Genomic DNA, 6,354 nt, shown 5'->3' with positions numbered 1-6,354 from the left:
CAAGTGTGAGGCCCTGAGTTCAAACCCCAGTGCTACCAAAAAAGGAAATCTTTAATTTGAGGACTGATGACATGGCTCAGGTGGTAGACCAAGCAAATCCAAGGCTCTAAGTTCAAACCCAAGTACCTAAAAAAAAATAAGAAAGAAAAAATACTTAATGAGATAGATGATATAATTCTCTCCCTGCCACCATCCTATTGACCAATTCCCATGTTAGATTTCCTCCAAAAAGAGACTGCTTCTCAGATTGTTTGATTGGTCACTGCTTTGTGTGGGCATGATATTACAATTATATAAGTAGAAATTATCCTACTTTTCTCTTTCTCATTTCCATACAATGGTCAGAAATGATACAAGCAAGTAATTTCCAATGGATAAAGGTAATGTCATTTATTCATTGATTATATTTCATGTATGTCAAGTAGTATATATGAGCTACTAAGGTTTAATTTGCTGTAGGACACAAAAAGTGTAAGTTCAGAGTGAAGCAGAAATGATGTGCAGGTCCTGTGTCAAAATGGATGCAATGTAACATATCCAATGAGCACCAAAGTTTCTAAGGAGTACATGAGAAAAGCCATGCTGCATCCTGGAGCCCATACTGCAGAAGCTCAGGCCAAAGCCATTGCTCTCTTGAGCAGAGTTAGAAGCAAAATCCCTAAATACAAGAAGACAAAAACAGGGTATGCTACAACTTCAATAGACAAGGTTTAAAATATTTTCAAGGTGGTGCTAACAGTGCATGACTAAAAGATTGCAAAATTCTCACCCTTGGTGGGACTCCTCAATTCTGCATGACAATTTACAATTTTAGACATTTTATAGTTATTTTCTATCCCTACTTAGGGAAATAGTTTTAATCTTACATTTGTCACTTATGTAGACACCCTGCTTCCCTGACTGATTTAATTGTAAATCTCTGGGTACTAGTTCTACTTTTTCCTGACTAAAAAGAACAAATTTCAAGTAAACAACATTAGAGGACTCAAGGTTATTTTCCTTAAGTCATACATCTTACAAGGTTAAGTGGTTAATAAAACTTTGCTTCTAACATATTTGACTTTGTCTGTAGTTTGGATTTAAAAGCTGCATAATAATGGTAACAAAAAAGAGAAAATACAGAAGAAAACAAAGTTTCCTTTAGCTTTTGTATTTCTATTTACTCTAGTTGGTATAATAAAGACATACATTACTTAGCTGCACAAAATAACATAAAATATATTTAAAAGATATTTGAAAAATTCCATTTACTGATACTTTCATACAGTTAAATATTAGGTCCAGAAAAATATCTTTCATAATGTTTAAATTTCATGCCTGTTTTTCATAGCATCTTTTTTGCTTTTGATAGCTAACATTGTAATTTATCTATAATATTTATAATAGCATAAATATAATGATGTTAGTTCTTAAGTGCAGCTACTACAAATTATTAGTGTTGAAAACACATTATAAAACATTTAAATACTATAACTTTGTTTCCTATCCTAAAATAAAAAGCCTTGTTAGATGCTGTGTGCTGTTTTCAGACACTAAATTTTACCAACCTCTGCATCTTTCAATCTTTGTATTTCACTTTCCATTACTGATTTCTCCTCTGATAACAGGTTGAAATCCCCTTGCATCTGTTTATATTTCTAAAAGCAAATATTTGCAATTTAGTACTAATTTAGTAGTAATGAAAGGTTATTTGGATACTTAATTATCAAAGCAAGTAATTCTTATTAATTCATAAAAATAATGAACCATTGGAATTAGTCTGTGTAGTGAAACTATTACTGGGGTTGAGAAAGGTCAAGAATTAAAACCTGGAGTCAGGGGAGCTCTTCAGAGAACTGCAGGCTTTTACAGTTAATATTTCGAAATGCTTCTTAGTGATGGTTAGAATGTTAAAAGAACACACATTTTCCAGGTCACACATATGTAGAAATCCCTTGAATAAACTGAGTAAGCACTGGTTCTCTATTTAGAATTATGCAAAATGACAATTTCTAGAGTCTATTAAGAACTCAAGAACAAAGTGCAAAATTGAGGGTGTTGTACTTACAGCCTCTAACATAGCTTGATCATTTAAAACTCTGAAAAAAAAACCAAAAATATCTATAGCATACTATAATTCATATTTTATTTATGTAACATACTGATACATTTTCTTTGTAGAGAATTTAAATTACTACAAACAAAGGTTAGAGTATGTTTTGACAATGACTCCCAAAAGCCAATACTCTTCCTGGAGATTTTTTTTTTTTTTTTTTTTTTGGTTTTAAGTTAGGTTTTCTTTTTTTTTTTTTTATTTCATTTTTCTTTTATTATTCATATGTGCATACAAGGCTTGGTTTATTTCTCCCCCCTGCCCCCACCCCCTCCCTTACCACCCACTCCACCCCCTCCCGCTCCCCCCCTCAATACCCAGCAGAAACTATTTTGCCCTTATCTCTAATTTTGTTGTAGAGAGAGTATAAGCAATAATAGGAAGGATCAAGAGGTTTTGCTGGTTGAGATAAGGATAGCTATACAGGGCATTGACTCACATTGAGTCAATGCCAATACTCTTCCTGGAGATTTTATTAAATTACTGATATCTTTTCAGAATATTTCCCATGCACTTATATAACATTGCATGTATTGTTTTATATTGACTATATTTTTATTAGTGACTTGGATTTCTGTTCTGTTTTCCTTTTTACACAAATGACAACATGCTACATGTTGCTCTGAACTTTTTTTCACTTAACATCATTTCAAAGATCTATTTCTGTCAATAGTCTATGATGCTTCCCATTTTTTGAAATGCTATTTATTATAACAACAGGAGCTGGCAAGCACTTTTGGTAGGGAGCCAAAGAGTAAACTTTTTAGATTCTTCTGATCTGATGCTCTCTGTAACTACTAAGATACTCTGCAAAATCCACCAGAGAGAGTAGATAAATGATAAAGGTGGCATGCTCTAACACAACTTCAGTTGTGAAAACAAGCTACAGGCCAGATTTGACTCATGGGCCACAGTTTGCTCAGAGCTGTTCTACAGTATGGAAATATTATAGATTTTTTTTGATAAAGGAGTTCCTTTTTATATCTGAATTTATAACAGTTTTATTAAGATATAATTTTTATGCCATAAAATATATTCTTTTTAAATTGCCCAATTAAATGTCGTTTTTGTAAAGTCAAGTATAGCTGGGAGTAGTGGCTCTTGTTTGTTATCCTAGGTACTTGAGAGGCAGAGATTGAGAGGATCACAGATCAAGGTCATTCTGGGGTACAAAGTTTACAAGACTCTATCTCATCCCTAGCTGGGGGTTTGGTGGAATACAACTGGCATTCCAGCTATGTGGGAAGCATAAATAAGAGGATCATGGTCCAGACTGGCCTGGGCAAAAGCAAGAGACCCTATCCCAAACAATACTAAAGCCAAAAGAGCCGGGAGTGTGGCTCTAGAGGTAGAGCACTTCCCTAGCAAGCACAAGGCCCTTTGTTCAACTCCCAGTACCACCAAATATATATATATTGAGTTGCGCAACCATCACCACTGCCTAACTTTACATCATTTTTGTTGCCTACAACGATGCTGCGGCCAAAAGTAGTCACTTTCCATTCCTCCTTGCATTGCCCAGTCTTATAATTCACTAATCTATTTTGTATCAATAAATTTGCACAGTAAAGGTATTTCATGTAAGTAAAAAAAATGTGGTCTTTTGGGATGGGCTTCTTACACTTGGCATGATGTTTCATGGCTAATCTCTGATGCAGCAAGTATCCATACCTTGTTCTGTTATTCTGACAAATAAAATGTCAGTGTATGAAACTATCATATTATATTCATTGTGTCATAAGTTTTGGGATATTTGTATTATTTCTACCTTTTGGCTATTAGGAATTCTGTTATTATGAACATTCTTGGACACTTTTTGTGCCAATATGTGTTTTCATTTCTCTCACATAAAAACCTACGAATAGAATTCCTGGGTTAAATGTTAACTTTTATTAGTTTATTTTAGCTTTATGACAAAATGACAAACTGTTTTCTGAAGTGGATGCAACATTTGAATTTCCACCAGCAATGTATGAGGGTCCAACTCTCTACAACTTTGTTAATAATTGCTGTTCTCTGTCTTTTTAAATTATAGTCATCACAGTGGGCATGAAGTAGTCTCATTACAGTTTTGATTTTCAATTCCTTAATTACCAAAAATATTATCTTTTTAAAAACTTATATACTATTCTGTCTTTAGGGAATTATCTAGTCAGATATTTTGCTTATTTTTAATTGAGTTACTTATATTTTTATATTGGAGGTGTACATGTTATTTATGTATATATATGTATATATTTATGTATATATATGTATATATTTATGTATATATATATATATCATTTCCGTAAAAAAAGGGGGCTCATTTTGATAACAACTTATCCTTTTTTCCCTTTAGCTGGCTGTGGTCTTTATGTCATATCTAAGAAACCATTGCCTAACCCAAGACCACAAAGATTTGCTGCTATGTCTCTTCTAAAGGACCCATATCTGGCTCTTAAATTAAGAGCTTGATAATTTTGAGTTAATTTTAGTGTATGGCATAAAGAAGGGATCCAATTTTGTTTTTTTGTATATGGCTATCCAGTCTACATAATAATTGTTGAAAAGTCAACTCTCCAATTCCAAATGCTCCAAAATCCAAAACATTTTGAGCACTATGTTGGCTACTCAAAAAATTTTGATTTACCCCAGCTCTTTGAATTTTGGATTCTAACAATATTTTGGGAATCACATAGGATTTTCTATATCTAGGACCACTTCATCTACAATAGTGGTAGTTTTACTTTTTCCTTTCCAATGTGGAGACTTTTGTTTCCTTTTCTTCCATGAATTTCCTGGCTAGAACCTACAATATAATCATGAATAGAAATGTTAAGAATGACTTGTCTTATTCTTGGCCTTAGAGAAAAGTTATTCAGTCTTTTAACATTATGTATGATAATTCCTATGACTTTTCATAGATTAAGGAAGTTTCATTCTATTTCTGCTTGAGGAGCATTTTTATCATGAAGATATGATGGATTTTGTCATATGCCTTTGTTGAGCTGACCCTGTAGATTTTACTTCTTAATATCATGTGCTACATTGATACATTTTAAACCAAACTTGCATTCCTGAGATAAATCTCATGTGTTTGTGATGCATATCCTTTTATAATATGATGCTGAATTTAGTTTTTGGTGGAGAATTTTTGTGTTCACATTCATAACAGATACTGGTTTAGGTTGCTTCTGGAGCAGCACTGTGGCCAGGAGGATGAGCTGCTAGTGGGGACCAGGGTGAGAGAGTGGCTGGATTCCCTTGGGAACAGCACATGTGGATCTCCCAGCACTGCCTCCAGGTCTTGCCAGAGTGCTATTCTTAGCTGGAGATCAGCAGGTTGACATGCTTTTTTTCATACTCTCCAGACTGGATATGTTGGACTCGTCAGATGTGGTGAACAAAGATGACAATATAGAGTGGATTTACTCCTTGCAGGTGCTTCCCACAGACAGTGAGATCAATTCTAAGTCACTGTGGTGTCAGAGGATCTCCATACCTGAATATTCCATTCAGTCCATCAAAGAATCCTGGAAGAGCTCATCCTTATGACAGTGGACACACAAGGATGACCTACACTGGCCTTTCATATTTAGTTATTCTTGAATATGACTTAAGACAAGTAAATAAAGAAGCTTGTATGGCAGGCTTGAGAGCCCTTCAGCTGGAAGATGGGAGTTTTTGTGTATTACCTGAAGGCAGCGAAAAAGACATAGGGTTTATGTTCTGTGCTTCCTGTATTTGCTATATACTCAACAACTGGATATGGAAAAAATCCATCAACTACATTAGAAGAAGTATGTCTTATGACAATGGGCTGGCCCAGGGAGCTGAACTTGAACTTCATGGAGAATCTGCTTTTGGTGACAGTGCATCACTGTGTTTGATGGGTAAACTAGAAGGAAGTTTTTTCAGAAAAAGAATTGAACAAGCTGTTTATAATTTTGATAGAGATGATAATGCCCCTATATTTATAGTTTCATTTTCTTACATTTAATTCTGCAATCAGCATTCATTTTTTTGTGGTTGAATGGTGAAAATGCTAAAATTGATATTGTTTTTAACCAAATGGATGCCTTTGCCTTGCTAACACTCTAGTTGACCAGTAAAGTTCATTCAAAACTGTGAAATTGTCTTGTTGAAATTATGATGGTTTTAATTCTGTCATAATATAGATAACTGTGTTCCACACACCAGAGCAAAAGACATTTGGTAATGCAAGGGAGATTGCCGCCTACATTCTGACCCCACACCTCCCTAAACACGACAATGGAATTTCC

At 34.3% G+C, this 6,354-nt stretch overlaps 1 pseudogene; it reads left to right on the top strand.

Moving 5' to 3' along the window:
- The first annotated feature begins 540 nt into the window (after positions 1-540).
- LOC141418505 (geranylgeranyl transferase type-1 subunit beta pseudogene) lies at positions 541-6,051 on the top strand (annotated as a pseudogene).
- Positions 6,052-6,354: the final 303 nt, after the last annotated feature.

This window comes from Castor canadensis, chromosome 17 (assembly GCF_047511655.1).
Source record: "Castor canadensis chromosome 17, mCasCan1.hap1v2, whole genome shotgun sequence".
NCBI classification, from domain to species: Eukaryota; Metazoa; Chordata; class Mammalia; order Rodentia; family Castoridae; genus Castor; species Castor canadensis.
This window is presented reverse-complemented; position numbering and strand designations above follow the sequence as displayed.